Raw genomic sequence first — 21,139 nt, 5'->3', positions numbered from 1 at the left:
CAGGCTGTGTACAGGTGTTTCACCTAGACTATACTGTTTAATCTTCACAAGAGCCCTTTATAGGGGATACTATTATTGTGCCAATTTTTGCAAATGGGGAAACAGATATGGAGAGGTAAAGTAATTGACAAAGTCATATCACTAGGATGTGATGGAGCCAGGATTCAAAGCCAGGTCTGTGTGCTGCAGAGTCTGTCCTTCACCATCCCACCATGTGCCTGTCCTTGGCACCAACCAGGGTAGCAAGGCGGTGGGGCCAAATCCTAATAGGAACCACTGCTCATGGTCACAGATCTTGAGGTCTTTGAGCTCTATCAGTTGACAAAAATAATAATAATTTGAGACCAACCCCCTAAGGTTTCATGAGGCCATCTGGCTTTGAGCAAAGTGTCTGCCATAGGTTGTCTTCACCCACTTTCAAGGGAAGAAGCTTGCATTTCCATGGCTTTGGTCATGTCTTCCTGGAAACAAAAATGATAGTAACTTCTGCAGTGTTTGAAGCTATGTCAGAGTGCTCCCAGGCAAGCTGTGAGCATGGCCCCCTTCTAACAGTCAAAGCTGAGTGGCCTTGTCCTAGGAGAAAGGGAGAGTTATTAGCCGATGGTGGGGGTGCACATGGAATTCCCCAGTGGGCTCTGAAATGGACATGGGCCTGCACCCCAGGGTGCTCTAATGAGAGAAGGTCTAGCCACTGGCAACCTTAGCCACTGGCTGCTCAAGGAACAGATGCTAGGCCTTCCTGCATTGCCAGGAGCAGAAGACTTTGGGGACTCAAGTTTCTTTGGCTTGAATGTGTTGATGGAAGAATAAGGTAGGAGAGTTGGGCTCCAGCCTGAATCATTACAGTAGCCTCCTACCTAGCTGGTCTCCTTAACTCCAGCCTTTCTCCTCCCTGATTGACCTTTCTCACAGTCCACAAGTAGTAAGTTCATACCTGAAACTCCGCTGCCACTTCCCCAAGCACACCATGCTGTTGAATGTCACCATGGCTTTGCAAATGCCAAATCCTCCCACTCCAGGTGGCAGGAGACTGCTTATCTTTGAAAGCCTCTCTCACCACCTCCCTAAGTGAATTAATTGTTCCCTCTTCAGCACTCCCCAAACATTCGTTTTTCTGTTTAACACCTTGCATTCCTGCTGTAACAATGTGCTGTAATTATGTGTAGTCCTGCCTCTGGAGTAGACTGTGAGCTTCTTATGGGCAGGAGCTATGTATGGCATATTTGTCCTCCTGTCCCTAGCAGCTGACAGTACGCAGCTTGTCTAGGTGCTGAGTAAACGTTTGTTGGACGAAATCCAAAAGCACCGAGGTTTGAGGTATAAGATCATAGTGTCTTTGCAACTATTCAAAAAAATAAAACTCTTCTCAGGCCAGTTTTCCCCTCTGTTTTCACATTGCTGTCTTACCCATATGTGCCCCTTCTTGCCATTTCAACATTAGTACCAGAAACTTAACTTTTAAGGGTTGTCAACGACTTGCTTTCCTTCATCTCAGCCTTCTCATTCAGGTGAGTGGTGGGGAAGCGATAGAGTTATCAGTGATGTGGGGTGTTTGTGGGTGGGGAACAAGAGCTTATTTGTTCTCTGTGCTGCCCAGCTCTCATGAGGGTGTAGCATATATCAAAAGCTTTAATAAGCAAACTTTTAACTAAGTTTATCATTTCTTTAATTTCCCTATTTTTTAACTAATGTTCATTTCTGTTTCAGGATCCCATTTAGAATAGCACATTACATTTAGTTGTCATGTTTGCTGAGGCACCTCTCTGCAGTGACAGGTTCTCAGACTTTCCTTGTTTTGGATGACCTTGACAATTTTGAGAAGTACCGGTCATGTATATTGTGGGGTGTTCCTTTATTGGAATTTGTCTGATGTTTTTCTCATGATTAGACTGGGGCTATGGCTTTGGGAGAGGAAGACCACAGAGATAAGGAATCATTTTCTTCCCATCATATTAAGAGTATAAGTAAACTTTAAAAAAATGTGATCGTATAATCACCATTTCCTCTCTTCAAGCTTGTGTTCTCTTCTGTATTTCCTGTCTCGTTAATGGCATCATCATCCACGCTGTGATGAAGGCTAGGAATTGTACCCACTCGTTCTTTACCATCTTCCATCCAACTAGCTGTTAATTACTAAGATGCTACTGCCCCAGTAGCTTGTATTTTTCCCCTTCTCTCATTCACACTATCTCTGGTTAACTCTGTATTATTTTTTTCATCAACTGTTACTGTAGCCCCCTAACCGGTCTCCCTGATCCCTCTTCCTTACCTCTCCATTTCATTCTTCCTAATACTATTAGTTAACTATTGGTTTAACATCATCTTCATCTTCAGAAATCTCAGAATGGTTCTTCATTACATACAGACTAATGTTTGAATTTCTTGGTGTGGAATTCAAGGCTCTTCTGTTGCAAGCTCTAAATGACCTCATTTGCTAGGGTAAGTAATTAGTTCCCTTACTTTATATTTAATGGTTTTGGAGAATTTATTTATCTCAAAAATAAATAGGTGTTTTCTTAAAGTAATTTTTCCCCCAGAAGAGTAAATGAAATAGGGTGTGTGTGTGTGTGTGTGTGTGTGTGTGTGTGTGTGAGATGTGCACACCTCACTGGAATGTGTACCTCTCTAGGTCATGGCTTTAGCTGGGGTTACCTGTGGCTTAAAGTCTGGTATGAATAGGAGCTGTCCACTTGCTGCATAGTTTGTATCAAGTTAGAAAAGATGAGAAGGAAAAAGATAAGGAGATAATACATTTGCCCAGAAGTATGTGTGTGACTGTTCAACAAAAACTTTACTCATTTTCCTTTTTTTAGTAGCTTAAAACAACAGCATTTATTATCTCATTGTTTCTGTGGGCCAGGAATCTTGCCACAGTTTAGCTGGCTCCTCTGGCTCAGGGTTTCTCACAAGGCTGCAATCAAGGTATTAGCTTCTCTACTCAGTTTTGCACTTCAATCACAAACACTTTCTAAAATTCACTGGCTAAACTTCAACAATTTCAAACTTCTATAATACAGAGAGCTTTTGTCACACTCCAGGAAACGTGTTTTAAATGTAAATTGAATCCCTTCTTGCATGGGATAGCCAGTCATCTATGTCCCAGGATGTGAAATGAGTGCATTGTCCTTGATCGTGTAACATGGCCGCCCTAAATTTTAATGAGCAAAAGAAGTTGGCTTTCAAATTCTATCGGCCAATTATTCATGGAAGTCCGCAATCTTTATTATTAAAATTTAAAAGTCCAAGTGGAAGTTTCTTAGGCAGCCTGCTGAGGACTGTATAAGCAGTCTAGACCAGGGATCATTTTTATGCCCAGCACTAGACAAGAGAAGGGCTAACAGAGGTGGGGAAACAAGAGTGGTGCGAGCAGCAGCCACGGTCCAAAAGTGCTCACAGGCAAGAATTTGGGTAAATCATTGGATTGATTAATCAGGAGGGTTAATGCTCTCTTTGCATACTTATGAACACTGAACTGTTAGCAGCTCACTGAAGCTGTGTATGGGAAAAGGCAGAGACCCTGCAGAAATAGTTACTGATTTGGAAACTGTTTTCATTTCCTGAGCTCCTAAGTAATGAAACTATTTTCTGAGAGTGGAACAAGAACTGTTATTCTGGGATGGGAAACATCCACAGATTATCCGATAAAAATAGCAACTGTGATCACTGGTGTGTTTGCACTCTTTGGGAATCCCATTTATCCCTGGTATAGAATGCTTCAATTTCACACACCTCTTGATGATTCTGTGTTACCAGCAGCAAAAATAAAGCACATTTGTTAAGGGTTTAGGTGGCAAGGTGTAGACATTGACCGACCATGACAATTGATCAGAAACAGGCACACATGGACAGAACACATCATATAATTCCACTCTATCCGTGTGGACTTTGACTTTATGTCCTCATATTCGTCTTGGCTCTCAAGAAATTACACACACACACACACACACACACACACACACACACCACTGTCTGCTTATGTATATGTCAGCCATGTTTCTCCACTAAGCTCCCAATTTTTCCCTCATTAATAAAATAGCTAAGAACATTTAAAAAAACTTTTTATTTTTGGGTGTGGTATCCATGCTGTAAGTACCTTTATTAGTCCAAGTAGGCAATGTTTGATTTAATAGACAGTTTGTAATGTTGTTACTACCCTATTTTAATTTTTACTGCTCCTTTTCCCCTCTATTCCTATAGAGGGTATTATTTTTCTTAAATCTTCACATAATTTTAGATTCTACCGTGTGGTTCATTACCCACAAAAAGTCATTGCCCTCAGTTTTCAAAGTAATAACTATCTCCAGAGGGTCAGCAGCTAGGATCAGATCATATCAGGGTCATCCCTGGCTGCCATTAACCCCTCTGATATGTCCATCTGCTTTTTCTAATGAGGCCGGGGACCTGAGGACTCTCCAAAGCCTCAGGGTTGGTCTAATGGGAAGACGAGGGCAATGGGTTGCTTTTAAATTTGATTTTCTTGTTTCCTTCTAATGTTCAGATCAGTCAGTTTATGAAAGACCACTAGCTCAGTGTCTGCCTACCTTCTGGCCCCTTTCCCATGTCATTATTATAAAAGCTGTACCCCTTTATGTTTAGTCTAGCTGGAAAATAAACAACTGAGAGTTTTCCTCTGTTTGTCCCTAGTATCTCACACAGTTGATACAGTCTTGAATATCTAGGTGTCTGAGAAACGTGTGCTTAAATGAATGAATGGATGAGTGCTTATGTATTCCTCTCCATTTCTCTAACAGTATATTATAATTGTCGGAGCACAATTTTTATATGGACTCAAATCAAATACTTCTTTCTTCTCTTCTAGGTATTTCACAAATCCTTCCTCATTTTGCCAGAAAGTGAAAAGGGAATCAGATTTGTCACACCCCTTGCTCTCTAAAGTCAAAATCCTGTCCCATCTCTATTTTCTCCTTTATGTAGTTCCTGGCTCTGTCATTCTTTAATCTTTTATTCCCAAGTAAGCTAAGATTCAAATCTATCTCAGATATTGTCATCTTCCCCATGGTTAAGAGCTGGTGAGCTGTTTATATATAGGGATGGTGTAGCCCCCAAACATTATTGAGTGGTTTTGTAGGTGATTACAGTGCTATTGATTTTGTGATGTATTGCACAGTAGTATTTGCATGTTTATGTGCCTTGCCTCCCCTTGATTGCACGCTCCATCCAGGGGCTAATTTTTGTGGGGTTTGAAGCTTATACAACTTTGGAAGCCCTTTATTAAAAATACAAATTAGATACAAAAGTGAATTTTTAAGGATGAGTTATAACATTATAACTTTTAAAAAGCTGATGAATACCACACACATCACAAAAAAAAATACGATCTTTTAAAATTCATTAACTGCCTGCCACGTTTCTATAATAATTTTTCTCCTACACTTTGCCTCCATAATATTTGATTGCCCTTTCATATAACAATGGTTTTGTAGTGTCATTTTCTAGAGAGAATGGAGAGATAGTTCAGTCTTTCCTTTAGCATGGTTGACATAAATTGGCGTTTTTGTTAGTGTTAGTTGCATGCGTAGCATTGTGTGCTACCTCACACACCACAGACGTATTCATTCTCTGTAGGACTGCTGCACTTTGGGCCCTACAAACACAGCCATTCTGTTTTGTGAGATTTTCCTCCAAGGAGAAGGAGAAAGAGAAGGGGGAGAAGAAAGCACAGTGCATCTATAATTGTATAAACTGCATTCTCAAGTGTTTTCCTACAGGAGACAGTTTGGGCTTTGCCTGGGTATTGACGAGAACGCAATCCTCTGCTTAGAATTGCACATGCCTGATGACTGGAAGACTTTTTCACAGACTAGCTCTGATTCCACCCCCTTTTAAACCATAGGCCTCTCTGCCAGATGTTTTTTGCTCCTGAGCCATATGACACTTTGAAATCATGAATCAGTCCCTGATCCTGGGTGTTCATATCTACTACTATTTAAATTATGTCTCACGGCCAACAGACACAGCAAGTGTCTGGTGTCTCCTATCTCCTCTTGACAAGTGTCTCTCTCTGCGTCTCCTCTTGGCAGTTAATCACTGGCAGTGTAGTCCTGTTGGCAGTTTTTGGGTCTGTATTTTAGGAAGTCTAAAACAGGATAAAATCTGCCTTTCAGTTCACTTCCAACCCAGACATAGTCCATATTGACTAATTCCCTGGATGAGATACGATATGTTTCCCCTCTGAAAGCCAGACAGAGGGTAATGAAACATGGTGCTGACGTCTTTTGTTCCGAGGCCCTTTTGTTCCTAGGCACTATAATTAGTTTTTTACTTGTTGAGCTGAGTCTGATGTTCTAGCAGGAGAAGTCCAGTTCTACAAATGGAGTAAATATAAGGCGATGGTAGTATGCGGGCAGGTGTAGAAGATGGAGTGCTGCAAAGAACTAGACGGGGACACTGTATCATCGTAGTTAAGACCTTAGACACAGGTCAGACAGACCTATGGCCTGCCACTTACTGCCTGTGTAGTTTTGGGCAAGTCACTGAAGCTTTCTGAGCCTCAGTTCCTCAGTTGTGAAATGGAGAGAATTCCACATGTGGTTGTGAGGGTTCATGTGTGTAAAGCACTCTGCAGAGAAGCATATACTGAGTATTTCAGAACTGTTAGGTATCATTTCTTTACTTCTAACATTTCTGTCTCTTCCAGGTCTATCTAGATGATATCTGATATCTTTGGTTGTTTAAACCTTTTCCCAGAATCCAACTTCTTTAGCTGTTTTTCAAAAACAGCTCTTTTTGACAGCAGTGGCTGGAGTTTAGTCATTTTCATTTCTTGCCCGTAGTGACTAAAAGTAGCGTTTTGCACATAAATATCCTTCTCATTCATTTAGCAATCTACTATTTCCAAAGTGTTTTTCTGTGCTGTGCTACACAGTCTTTAAAATGACCATCTAATGGTGGTGTCACCAGAGTTCACTGTGCCCCTCTGCTATTCTGTTGCCTCTTGCCAGACTTGTGCCCAGTAAGGACACTACACTGCCCAGCGGCTCCTCCCTCGTAGATGCCCAGCTGCTCCTGCTTGTTATTCAGATCTCACCTTGGGGGTCACCTCTTCAGAGAGGCCTCTGGCTCATCCCCTCAGTCATTCTCCATCATAGCATTCTGTTTTACTTGTCCATAGCAATTTTCACATCTGATATTTTACTTGTTTATTTATTTGTTTATCCAACTTCTAATAAAGTAGGCTTTGTGAGAGCAGAAATGTCCTCTGTTTCCTTAGGGCGTACATTCTCAATAGGGGTGATACCGTCCCCAAGGGTTCTTGAGGGGGGAGAATCACTCTTTTTATGTATAAAGCACAGATTTATATATAGTACATAAACAGATTTACAGTATATACATAGCATTAAAGTTTGAGAGGCATAATAAGACAAAAACATCTAAAAAGTCTTTTTAGGGGAGCAATAATTAAAAAAAAGTTTGAGAATACTGCTTTATGGTATGTGCTGAGCACAGAGTAGGCTCATAAATAACATTTTTTTGAATGACCGATTCATGCCCTTGAATAGCTGGAAAATCTGAGGTTCAGAGAGGTGAAGTGAAGGAGCTAGTAGCCTAGGACATACAGGCGATAGTAGAACTGAGTCTCCAGCGTATTTCCTAGATCTTGTGCTTTTTATTGTAAGCCACCCAGTAAATGCTCAATATATGCTTTGTGAGTTGACTTGAATATTAGACATTCCCACGAGAGGAAGCAAAACATACTTATATTTTCTAAGTGATGCAATAGATAATGTCAGAAAGTCATTCTATTCAGAAGAGTCTAGCTAGTCTTCTCTGAGGGCATTAATGATTTGTTATACATGGCTCATCTTCGACATGGGAATTAGTTTCATCTCCCACTCTTGGTAAAATAAGAATGAAAAGGTGAGCAATATTTTTAGTATCTTAGCAATTGTTTTGCGGCATCCCTGGGCCAAAAGAAATAAGTGACAATTCCATTTATTAAGTAATTAGTTCTAAATAGCTTCGTAAGTATTTATATCCTAATAATTTAGTGCCTATTGACCACAGCATACCTTCTCAAGCCTTGGAATAATATTAGACACCACGACCCTCATTTCCTGTTCTACATTTATATTCAAGTGGTATTTACTTTCACCACAGCAATTAGTGAAAACCCAGCTTTGAAGAAATTGGGTCACTGGAAGCAGTATAATAATGTAGTGTTGAAACTGTGAACTACCTCAAGCTAGTAGTTTCTGACAGATGTTGCTGTGATTTCCGTGAAAACTTAAAACATCCTGAGACATCTTTGTGAGTTCACTGGTACCCAGCACACAGTTTAGGGACTATCGCAATAGACCAAGGCAAGATATGATGCTGACTTGAGGTAGGGTGGTGGCAGAGGACTTGGAAAGAAGTGGGAAAATTTGAAGATATTCAGAAGTGAAAAATTGGAGGCAAAGAATACTTGTCCAGATATGTTGAATGGATAGGATGTGGAGATGGAGGAAAGAGGTTTGGAAAAGGAAGTTTTGGACCTGGATGATTGGAGAACTCCCATACAATAGATGGCTTTTGGCATCCCTGGCCAACCCACCTTCACTTTCTTGAGAATGACAACCACCCTCCCTCCAGAAGTGGTCCTGGCAGCCTATTCATTTTGTGTGACTCATCTCACTGACGATTGGACATGGGGGATATGTTGTACTTGAGCCGTCAGCCTCAATATTAGATTTTCTCTCCCAAGAATTTAGAATTAAAACTGTATTTGTTTCCTATAGCTGCTTCAACAAATTACCACTAAGTGGCTGGCTTCAAACAACAGAAATTTATTCTTTGACAGTTCTTGAGGCCAGAAGTCTGAAATCAAGGCATAGGCAGGGCTGCAATCACTTTGGAGGCTCTTGGGGGAATGCTTCCTTGCCTCTTCCAATTTTTGTTGGCCCTTAGTGATCCTTGGCTTTCTTGGCCATATATCACTCCAATCTCTGTCTCTGTGGTCCCATTGCTGCCTCCTTTCTATGTGCCTATATCTTCTCTTGTTCTGTCTCTTATGACATCAGTGGATTTAGGGTCCACCTGGGAATTCTGGATAATCTCATCTCAAGATCCTTAATTACATCTGTAAACGCCCTTTTTTCCAAATAAGGTAATATTCACAGAGTCTGGGTATTAGTCTGTGAACTTATCTTTTTCAGAGCCACCCTATAACCCACTATACTTAGAGACGTAGAGATGCGTGTGCACTGAGAGATGGATATGTGAGGCACAGGGATGACTACTATAAGATTGGGGTGGAGAAGGAGAGAAAGACAAGTCCAAGGTGAAGGAGAAAAATGACACAGATGTACAGAAGTGGAAACAAAGGGACACTTGGGCTCAGAGAGAGATAGGAATACAGAGCGACCAGCAATGCTTTGGTTTTATTCAACTTTCTGTGTCTTTGTTCCTGTCTCAGGAAGTCCATCTGCCTTCAGGTTCTATGATTTGGTTGAATTCTTCAACAGACTCTCCCATTTGCGTAAGCTAGGTTGAGTGAGTTTCTCTAATTTGTAACCAAGAGTCTTGACTAAGGCAAAACAAAAGAAGTGTGGAGAAATGAGTCTCAATTTTGGCAACCTTTCAGTCTAATTAAGGCTTGTGGTTTATGCCACCCAAGCATCAACAGAAAATTCTCATGGTGGCTACTCACCAAATGAGGCTGATGAGAATTTATTTGCTATCTCAAAATATGAAGAATTAATTTTTTTCTTACAATAATCCTACTCTACTCAGAGCACTTGAGAGAACTGTGTTTCATTTTGAGCAATGATGAAGGGCGGGCATTGGCCCAATGGCATTTGTCTTGTGAAGCATAACTAGGATATAAAGGGACTAGAAATCATCCACATAAGAAATTTGAGACTTGGGCAGGTTAGGTTGAAAATAGAGGACTTGGAAGGCCATGATGGATGATTTCTATACTGGAAGGACTGTCACGTAAAAGAGAAATTAGATATATGTATTATTGGGAATCACATTTCTGGGCTAACTCAGGAAGAAGTTTCCAAAAATTTTAGCTGTTTAAAATTGGAGTGGCATGATGCTTGATCTTAAGTTCAGGAAGGCATGGAAAATAAGCATCCTGAAAATAAAAGACTCTGAGCCCCTTGAGGGCAGGGACTGTATCTTATTCATCTGGGTATACTCAGTACCTAATATAAGGTTTAGTGCTTAGTGGGTTCTCAGTCAAAACTTGATAAATGGAAGAATAAAGAATGGGAGTTTAAACAAAGGCTGGGTATCTTGGTTCGTTTGGGCTGTTAACAAAAATACCATAGACTGGGTAGCTTAAGCAATAGATATTTATGTCTTACATTTCTGGAGGATTGTAAGTCCAAGATCAAGGTGCTGGCAGATTCAGTATCTGAAGGAAGCCCACTTCCTGGTTCATAGATACTGTCTTCTCACTGTGTCCTCACATGGAGGAAGGGGTGAGGGAGTTTTTGGGGTCTTTTTTTAAAAATATTTTATTGGCGAATTGGGGGAGGGGAACAACACTGGGGGAATCGGGGGAAGGGGAACAGACAAGTTGCTGTTGTTTTGTTCTTCAGTCTAGTTGTGGAGTACGTCGCTTCACTGGCCCATGTTGGTATTATCATTGCGCTCTTCCCGGGTGAGGCAGATTGGTCGCCGGCCTCTGGATGGCCGCTCACGGCAGCTCTTGGCAGCTCATACCGGCTGCCAGCCGCTCACGCTAGCTGCCGGCCACACACGGTAGCTTATGGCAGCCCACTGCAGCAGGGGCTGCAGCCTACGCCGTTGCCAGCGACTCACGGCAGCCCAGCTCCAGGTCAAGCTGTTGTTCACCATCTTAGCTGTAGAGGGCAGTGTCACTGGCCCCCATGTGGGATCCGAACCGGGACCCTGCTGCTCAGAGCAGGCGTCCCAAGCCAGCTCTTAACCAACATGCCACTCGGCCGGCCCTAGGGTCTCTTCTATAAGGGCACTAATTCCATTCATGAGGGCTCCACCCTTGTGACCTAATCATCTTTCAAATACCCCCACCTCCTAATACCATCACATTGGGGCTTAGTGAATTTTGGGTAGTGACACAAACATTCAGCCTCTAGTACTTTGGGGGTGATGTCAAAGAGAAGACTGACCTGAACGATGGTGGTGATGATATTAATAATTTTTTTTATTTCTTACACCCTTGGTTTATGTTATATCTTTTAATCTTCAACAATCCTATGCAGTAGTTGCCCCTGTTTTATAGAGGTGGGAGCTGCATGAAGCACAGAGAGGCTAAGCAGCAAACTCCACACAAGGAGTAAGTTTAGAACTGAAGTCATCTCATACTGGTAAGAAAAATCATTGCTCATGTATTGAACAACTACTGTGTTCTCTACAATGGTGACTTCATGATTCCTGGGTATCTGCTTCCCAATTCTGTGCCCAGGGCCCACCCTTGCATGGGCCCCATGGACCAGGATTTTCTGAGGTAGGTGGGGGCCCTCCGGGTAACTGTCCTTACCACTCTGAAGTCTGAAGAAGGCTCAGTCTTCGCAGCCTTCACTGCTCATTGACCCAATTATTTACTTAGTTCTTGCAAGGAACAAGGCTGTGGCCTCATTTCTCTTGCCTGACCCAAGTGTGAGGTTCCTTAGGGGTCAGGCAGCTTAAGAATGGAGAAGCCTTCATCCTTCCAATTAGCCTTTTTGCTTAAAGGGAAATGTAAGCTAATAAAAATGATTCCTAAATTGGATCTACTTTTTAATACCATAATTAGTCTTCGGTGGGATATCCATTTCCGGATGCGTGGCTTTTTGTTTTTCCCTGTGTTTGCCTGCCTGCCCTTCTATCTGACACTGAGAACAAACTAGGCTTCCATCATTGTGCAGCAGCTGCAGATGGGCCCTGAGGGAGTAGCGGCCGTGGTCACTGGCTGCAGCTCTCAGCAGCCCCAGCAAGGTCCCCGGGGGTAGGGGACTAGACGCTAGTCTTAGGTCTGAGGTCAAGGTGCTATGTAACTTTAGATCACCTATTTTTATCCCTTGAATAATATGCACTTTAGTCTTTAGCTTTATACATCTTCTGTTCTGTATACTTCTAGAATAGCACATGTTTCTGCCTATATTTATAGCCTGTTCATCTTAAGTGACCCTTAAGTCAAACAAGCTTGACTTGTGGGCTGCAGTCATAAAGCAACTTCATTTTTGTCTTCTAGTCTCTCTTAAAATGTCTCTGTGGGGCAAATTGGGTGAACTTAGTCAGGTGCTCAGACTTTTATGGACCCTCTTGGGTGTCTAAACACAGTTTAATATAGTTGTTAGAATGTTCTGTCCAAGGTGATAACCAAAACTTTTAAAGTTATGCCTTCCCTTCTTTTTCAGTTTGGGCCTGCTGCAAGCAGGAAGCCTGCAGTTGGAGAAGGAAAGTACAATCACCTTTTTCTTTCTTTCCTCTTGTCTTCTGCTTGGGTTTGTAGCCAGCCTCTGCACCTGTGCCCCCAGATGGGTAACTATTTTCTGTCCCCTCTGGGATTAGATCATGAGGAGAGAAGAGAGGAAAACATGGTAAGAAAGTTGTTACATGTCTGATACTGCTGTGATTAAGCTGACACTTCCACTTGTGAGGCAATTTCAAGAGTCTTTCAGAAAACTTAGCCTCATCACTGGGCATCTGTACCCTGTGGGTCAAATGCATCTCTTGTTTGGCTGATTCTTTGCTTTTCCTTGGGCTCTAGGAACCTAGCAATACCCTCAGGTTCTCTTTGCTGAGGTCTCTTTGTCCTACTGGATTTCCCTCTTAGAAAGGACCCAAAATGACCTTAAACATTTCTCTTGAGTAGCCCACATCTGCTCCATGGAAAACAGTCATGCATTTTTTTTTACCTTGATAAATCCTGGGGGAAGAGGGCAGGATATTCCCAACCAAGTAATTTTTCCTTTGCTCTGCTGTCTGCTGACTAGTTCTCCCATTTCTTGCCCTTTAGAACTTCTGGGTACGTTCAGATACAAGCTCACTGTGCCCCTAACTGGCAGGGGCCATATATTAAACTCATCTCATCTGGTGGCCCCCCCAAAGCCCCTTTCTTTTGACTGGAAGTCAGGAGGTGGGGCTTACAGCTCAGCTGTCTTTGAAGAAATTCTCCCTAATCGCCTACTTCTGATCCTTTTATACACTCAGTGTGAAAGGCTTAAGCGTTGTCTGACCTGTCTTCTTTGTAAATTCTTGGTCTAGTTTCTCTATTTGAAATTTGCTACCCCTTGTGCCTCAGCTGAAAAGTCGATATTAGCATCGTAATAAGGTTTATTAGTTTATTCACCTAGTATTAAGTTCCTACTAGACCAGTGCTGTCCAATAGAAATATAATGCAAGCCACATATGTAATTTAACATTTTCTAGCAATGAGACTAAAAAAATAAACACGTGAAATTAATTTTAATAATAGATCTTATATAACTCAAAATATATTCAAAATGTCATTTCAATATTAAATCAATATTAAAAATTATTAATGAGATATTTTACATTCTTGTTTTGCATTAAGTCTTTTTTTTTATTTATTTTTTAAGCCGAGTCATCCTGCTACCTGTTGGCAGCTCAGCGGCTGCTCAGCTCGGGCTGGACTCGAACCGCTGTTGCTCAGAGCTCAAACTCTTGAGCGAGCTCTTAACCAACTGAGCCACTCGGCCGGCCCTGCATTAAGTCTTTGACCATAGTTTACACTTGCCCCACATCCAAGTGCTCAGTGGTCACAAGTACCTGTTGGCTACTGTAGGACAGCATGACAGTAGACTGACTGTAAGCTCTACAGGCAAGATTGGTGTTCTTCTTGGTCATTGCTGTATACCACGGGGCTTGGCCTATAGTAGGTATTTGATGTTTGTGAATTTGGACTGAATTGTGATAGAATGAAAAAATTATCCAGGGAATTGTTCAATGGCCCCCCACGGCACTTACAGTCTAAACCGTTCAATTCTGCATGCATTTAGTTTGCCTACATCATTTGTAATTCACTTATCCCATAAACATTTAAGCCCTAAGGAGACTGAGGTGTCTTTGTCTTGTCCCCATGATCTACCATCATTCCTAGTATTGTGATATGGAGATTCATGCAGTCAACAAAATTTTATTTACTGTTTATGCTGGGTCGATTATTTTAGGTGCTGGGGACACTGTGTTGAACAACGTAGACACAGTCTCTGACCTGTGGATCTCATGGACAATAAAAAGTAACAAGGGCTATGAAGGAAAAACTGGGGTGACATGATAGGGTATGATTGGGGATGAAGGAGCAACCGAGTAGGGAGAAGTAGTCAGTCCTTTGAAGAGTTAGGATTGTGTCTGACCACATCCTACAGGCTCTCTCCTTCTCAGTCACATTGGCTTTTCATTTACTGTAACACCCAAATTCGTTTAACTTCCGATTTCCTTTGCTTGTGTTGCTGTCTTCCTTGCTCTTCTACAGCTGGTGTCTTCTCATGTCTCAGTTTAAATGCCATCTCCTCAATGTGAATGTCTCTGACCACCCTATCTACAGGGCGTACCACCTTATACACTCTCCATCCTATCACCACATTTTGTTTATTATCACAGTCTGAAATGATCCTGTTTACTCATCAGTTGTCTCCTACACCATATGGAAAACTCTAAGAAATTAAGGTCTTGACAATTGCTATCTTCCAGTGGCTAGAAAAGGCACTTTTTGAGTGCCTCTATGACAAATGTATGACCCATAATTAGTGATCAATAGATGTTTATTGAATGAATGAATGAATGAATGAATGAAAGCAAGAGTTTGTCAGAGTCTTTGGGAGATTTCTTAAGGCAGGATTTGAATGAAGCCAGAGTCAAAATGAAGTCTGGGAAGAACAGCATTATTTTTATCTGTGTTCTCTTAGAAGAAAGATGGGGTTAATACATACAGAAGTTAATAGAAGTTATTCTCTTGGACTGTCTTGGGCATTCATCAGCCTGGGTTCTGGTTCTGGCTCCTTTGAGAATCTACAGTTATGGACGATCCTACTGGATAAATGGACAAACTTTTGCATATAACTTAAGGGGGTTCATGGACCTCCTGTTGAGGTAAAAGGACCCCAAGTTAAAAATTCTTGTAGAAGTGAGAACCCTCACAGCAACACGGAGAGACAAGTGTTAAATGAGATTTTGCATGAAGCACCTTTAAAGAAGTAAGACAGATGCCTTTAAGGAGAGACGGTGCCCCCCAAATTCTTGAAAATCAAATTCTTTTTCACTAAGTATCATTGCTTGGACGTTGCTATGGACGCATGCCTTCTCCAATCATCGCGCGGCTTGCTAGGTTGTGCAGCGCTCCGTAGTTGCTGTGGCAACGGATGGCAACAGCTCCGGACCCGGCAGCGTGGGAAGAGAGCCAGCGGCTTGGAGCCGGGTGGAGATCCCCTTGAACTGCGGCGTCTGTGAGTTGGACGCGGGATCTTGGCGGGGAATGGGGCATGGAATTGACAGGGCGGTGGGGGTGCGCTGGGGTCGGAAGTTCTAGCAGTGATTATGGGGTCTCAGTGTGAGGAGCATGGGGCCTGTCCGGGTGTCCCCTCCTTACGTCCCCGCCCTTCGTCCCAGGGGCTCCCCAAGCTTTCGAGCCCCTAGCCCTCCCCTGACCCCTTCTCCTCACCCCCATTAAAATAGCGGAACCTATGATTTCGGTTCTTGGGATTCCTCAGCCAGGACAGGTAGCAAGGGCCAGGCGTATGCCTGAAGGATAGAAGACCTGTGTTTTGCCTTGCTTCTCACTTCGTGTTAGCCACGAGGCCTTGGACAAATAATTTTCCGTATTTCCTCCCAAAGAAAATGGGGTGCCACACCCCCCTCTCTCTTCTCCCTCCCCTCTTCCTTCTTAGAATGGCTGTGAGGATCAAATGCAAGACCAGTGCACCCTCAGGTGTACTTCATCTGTATGGTCTCATTTCAGAGAAAGGGAAGTGACTGTAATGATTAGCCCGCCTTTACAGCTGAGCCGACTGGGCTCAGAAACTGCCCCCAAGGTCAGGGCTACTGAGTGGCTGTTGCTATGACTCTTAACCACCCACCTGTGCTGCATCCCGGTTTCCTGAACTCTAGGTGTGCTCACCTGTTTACCCTGCCCCCTGCCTCGACTGGGTCTTGTCCTTTTCATTTAAGAACACTTCAACTAGTCTGTATTTCATCACATGATTCTTTCCCACTCGCCTTTTCTTTACTCCTTCAAGTAATAGAGGTCCTACTTCATGCCTAGTACTAACCTAGATGTTTTGCAGGAAAAAAATGTTATTAAGAACAGGATCTGTGACCTTGATGAGCTTATGCAGTGGAGTCACGTTTTACTGTATGCATTAGGTTCAGAAGTCAGTGCTAAGGTCAAAGTTGAGTGCAGTCAAAAATATCCCTGGAAAATCCTTTAAATCGCCTGGGAGCAACCCAATTCAGAAATCGAACTATTGAAAAACTTTAATTCTGGGTATATTTAGACACATTTCATAAAGTTGTAATTTATAGATTTTTCCTATTCGTCACCATAAATGAGTAGAAAGATAAATTTATTAGTTCCATTATATCTTTGTTCTTCTAAATTTTGCTGTGACTCTGATTTCATACTTCACTTTCTTCAAGAATGTTGAGGGAGGCTATCGTTATTTAAGTGGACATCACTGGACATCACTCTTCGCTTGGAGGGCTGCTAAATCCTTAGAATCATTCTTGCGTACCTACCTTCTGTGGCCTTCACAGTCTGCACTGGGCTGTTGTCCCAGCATTGATGAAAATGTCACTAGCGTTTTCTGGACTACCATCTCACCTCATTCTATAGCCCACTGATTGGACCGGCAAAGACAACTATTTTAAAGGTTTTTTTTTTTTTTTCCTGTCTTTTGATTTATATAAGTGTGGATATAGTTGAAATTCCATCATCCCAACTGATATAACTCTTTTGGGGTCTTACAGAGATAGTACTTGCCCTGCATAGGCATCAACACTTGGTATTATCAGTCTTTTAAAACTGTGTCTTCTGATGGGAAAGGAATGGTTATCACTTTGTTGTAATTTACATTTGCCAGATAACTAGTGAAATCAAGCAGTTAATCGATTATGGGCTTCTGTGGATTGCCTGTCTTTGTCTCTGGCCAGTTTAAATTGGACTCTTCTTTTTGTACTGATTTGTAGGAATACTGTACATCCCCTGGATGATATTGTTACTTGTATGCTATATTGAGATATAATTTAAATTAATATTTTCTCCCAGCATGTTCTTAGCTATATTTTTAAAGTCAGGTTTATGATGTATAATTTAAATACTATAAAATTCATTCATATTAGGTGTACAGTTCTGTGAGTTTTGAAAAATTCATAGTCATATAGCCAGATAAATGTATAGAATGATTCTGTTAGCTCAAAAAGTTCCCTTGTACCCATTTGGAGCTAATCCCCTTTCCCCACATCCAGCCCCTGGCAATCAATGATCTAATTTCTGTCTCTGTGTTTTCCAGAATACCATGTAAATAGAATCTTCAAATACATTGCGCTTTTTGCCTGGCTTGTTTTGTTTAACCATTACTTTTGAGATTTGTATATGTTGTTGCACGTAACAATATTTCATTTCTTATTATTGCCGAGCACTATTCAACTGAGTGGCTGTACCACCAATTAATGGACATTTGGGTTGCTTCTGGTATTTGGTGATTATGAATAAATGTTATAAACATTCACATATAGGTCTTTGTGTTGACATACGTTTGTTTTGTTTTGTTTTTCGGATAAATAGCTGGAAGTGAGATTGCTAGGTTCTATGGTAAGTATACCATAGTATATTTACAGTGTTTAATTGTGTAAGGAACTGCCGAACTGTTTTCCAAAGGGACTGCATTTTGCATTTCCGCCAGCATGGTATGAGAGTTTCACTTGTTCTATACAAATCTTCGTTATTCTTGTAGATGTGTAGTGGTGTCTCATTCTGTTTTTAATTTGCATTTCCCTGATGAATAGTGATATTGAAGAACATGTGCTTATTTGTTATCCTCTCTATTCTTTGGTGAAGTATGTGTTCATATCTTTGGTCCATGTCTTATTCACTTGTCTTTTCATTGAGTTGTCTTTTATTTTATTTTAAATTTTTATTGGGGAACAGCCATGGTCATTGGTTACACATTACTTTCATTCTACAATGGCATAGCTGACTCTTTTAGGGAGGGCGCAGCTCACAGTGGCCTATGCAGGGATCGAACCGGCAACCTTGGTGTTGTCAGCACCATGCTCTAACCAACTGAGCTAACCGAGCACCCCCTTGAGTTGTGTTTTAAAGTCAAAAGTTTTAATTTTTTTTTTTTTAAGATTTTTATTGGGTATTGGGGGAAGGGGGACAGACAAGTTGCTGTCTTCAGTCTAGTTGTGGAGGATGTTGCTTCACTGGCCCAAGTTGGCACCATCATTGCGCTCTTCCCACGCTAGGCAGATGAGTCGCCAGTTCTGGACGGCTGCTCACGGCGGCTTGAGGGCTGCTCATGCTGGCTGCTGGCTACACACTGTAGCCCATGGCAACCCACTGCAGCAGGGGCTGCAGTTTATGCCGCCGCAGGCGATTCACAGCAACCCAGCTCCAGGTTGAGCTGTTGTTCAGCGTCTTAGCTGTAGAGGGCAGCATCACTGGCCCTCATCTGTGGGATCCGAACTGGGGCCCTCTGGCGTCCCAAGCCAGTTCTTAACCAATGCGCCACTCGGCCGGCCCTCAAAAGTTTTAATTTTGATGAAGTCAAATTTATCAGTTTTTTCTTTTATGGGTTGTGCTATCTAAAACTCTGCCTAGCCCAAAGTAACACAATTTTCTTCTATGTTTTCTTCCTGGAGTTTTATAGATTTAGATTTTACATTTCATTTCACATTTTGCATATGAGCAAATTTAGAATTATTTGGGGAAAGGCACAGTAATACCTCTGCCTTGTGTGTGCAATCACAAAGTAGAGGGGAAATTATTATCTGTTATTAATTAGTGGTATAGTTTCACAAGCTTCAGAACAGTTTTGAGACTATTTCTCTGCTTGAGCAGCAGAAACATTTAGAACATGAAAACTCTTATCAAGTTTGAAAGAAACCCACATAGCCTGTGAGTACTGAAACCATATTTTAACTGGTATGCTTTGGGATCTGTGTAAAATAAACATTCTTGACCCTGGGTGTATGGACCTTTAGAGTTTATGATTATGTTCATCTTTTGAGGGACAGTGTTCCTAGCTTTTATTCAATTCCCCGTGGGACTTGGACCTCAAAGGTGAAAGATCACTGGTTTAGGATGAGCCCATTTCAGAATGCAGGGGATGGTAATATACTTGATCATTAAAAGGGAAGAAGCAGCTGTTTCCTGAGGGCAGTCTCTCTCTCTTTTTTTTTTTTTTTTACAAGTATTGCGCTTTTTTTTTTTTTTAATTGGGGAACTGGGGGATGGGAACAGTGCTGGGGAATTGGGGGAAGGAGAACAGACAAGTTGCCGTCGTTTTGTTCTTCAGTCTAGTTGTGGAGGACATTACTTCACTGGCCCAAGTTGGCACCATCATTGCGCTCTTCCTGGGCGAGGCAGATCAGTCGCCGGCTTCTGGATGGCCGCTCACTGCAGCTGCTGGCCACACATGGCAGCCCATGGCAACCCACTGCAGCAGAGGCTGCAATGTACGCCATCGTCGGTGACTCATGGCAGCCCAGCTCCAGGTTGAGCAGTTGTTCAGCATCTTAGCTGTAGAGGGCAGTGTCACTGGCCCTCATATGTGGGATCCGAACCAGCCCTCTGGCATCCCAAGCCAGCTCTTAACCAACACGCCACATGGCCTGCCCCTGAGGGCAGTCTCTTAATCTCAGATGATTTCTTTAAAGATCTATTTCCTCATTAACACTGAGAGGCACTTAGCATTTGGCTGCTCTTTCTATAAAATGTCTTGCAAGGGGCATGAGGGCTTGAAATAAGGCAAAAACAATTGTAGGATCATGGCTAGAAGGACTGCAGGGGAGGTTGGGCAAAGGATAAGTGAAGAATTGACATATCACAAAATGTCTGTATTACCATTTAATTTGAAAAACTGTGCAGTCAGCCTTTTCATTTCTTTGAGGATTTAAAGTGCTTTCATTCTCTTATTTATTTATTTTTTTTAAGGGTCGTTTTTATCCTTTGTGGTAGCGGGGAAGAAGAGTTTGTTTCTTAGAAAATGTTCTGTGCTGTATTGACAGGATTGTCAGAGCGTATGATATTGTTAAAGTGGTGTTCTTCATCTTAAAATGAATGCCAAAAAAATCAACTTGATTGACTTTAAAGAAAACTTAGTGTGAAATGACCAAGAAGGAAATCTCTTATAATTTCACTGGCAGTTCGTAAATCTCTTGCATTTTACTTTGAAATGGCATCTCCTTGCTTTAATGGACTACCTAAAATGTCCTGAATGTAAGGTTGCTCTAGTAACGTTGTTAGATCTGACTGCATTGTGTATGTTTTTATTTCTTTAAACTACCTTTGAGCCCAAGTTAGATAACTGGGTCTAATTCTACATTCTGTGAAACTATGTTGTTGATGCTTGTTTTTGTTGTTGTTGTTGTTGTTGTTGTTTTGTTTTTACAAACAATCTACCCAAGTTTGCAGCAATGGCTTTGAAAACTCCCTAATTAAAATAAATTTCAAGGTTAAGCTATTTTTATTCATGCCTGACAACAATTACCAATACTTGTGTCTTTTAAAATAATAACAGTGTGGTAAGCATATTTCAAAACCAGGAAGGCAGAAATTTATGTTGATGAGAGCCAAAAAATTAGTCTTGCCATCCTTTGGAATGTCCCTGGTAATTAATTATAAGTGATGTATATTATATGAAACCTCAAAGATTTTTAGCAGGAGATGGAGAAAAGAGACCTTCTGTATTTCATTTCTGATATAATCCCTGTCAGCCTCAGAGGGAATTAAAGTTTAATAAAAAGGAATAACAGAAGGATGCAATCTAAAAATACTAATGAATAACTTGAGCTTTACCAGAGTGAGATTCTATAATAAATGTTAGGCTGTCAGTTGCTAAATCATGAAATATTGCAGAGATGGAAATGGCAACATACTCTGTCACAGTATGGCTTGTTATGTTAAAACAGCGGTAGGGAAGTTTTGTACTTGTTAATCATTTGTGTTTTTACATCGCTGTTTGTAATTACAATTAAACAG

At 41.6% G+C, this 21,139-nt stretch overlaps 1 protein-coding gene and 1 non-coding gene across 2 annotated transcripts in view; one reads left to right on the top strand and one right to left on the bottom strand.

Annotated features, from left to right (window-relative positions):
- The window catches only part of HYDIN (HYDIN axonemal central pair apparatus protein), a 355,182-nt gene that overhangs the window by 36,239 nt on the left and 297,804 nt on the right, over positions 1-21,139 (top strand). The window lies entirely within an intron of this gene.
- TRNAV-GAC (transfer RNA valine (anticodon GAC)) lies at positions 18,159-18,232 on the bottom strand. The gene has a single exon. It is a non-coding gene; the product is annotated as a tRNA-Val (tRNA).

The sequence above is a fragment of the Hipposideros armiger genome, unplaced genomic scaffold, assembly GCF_001890085.2.
Source record: "Hipposideros armiger isolate ML-2016 unplaced genomic scaffold, ASM189008v1 scaffold_9, whole genome shotgun sequence".
NCBI lineage: Eukaryota > Metazoa > Chordata > Mammalia > Chiroptera > Hipposideridae > Hipposideros > Hipposideros armiger.
This window is presented reverse-complemented; position numbering and strand designations above follow the sequence as displayed.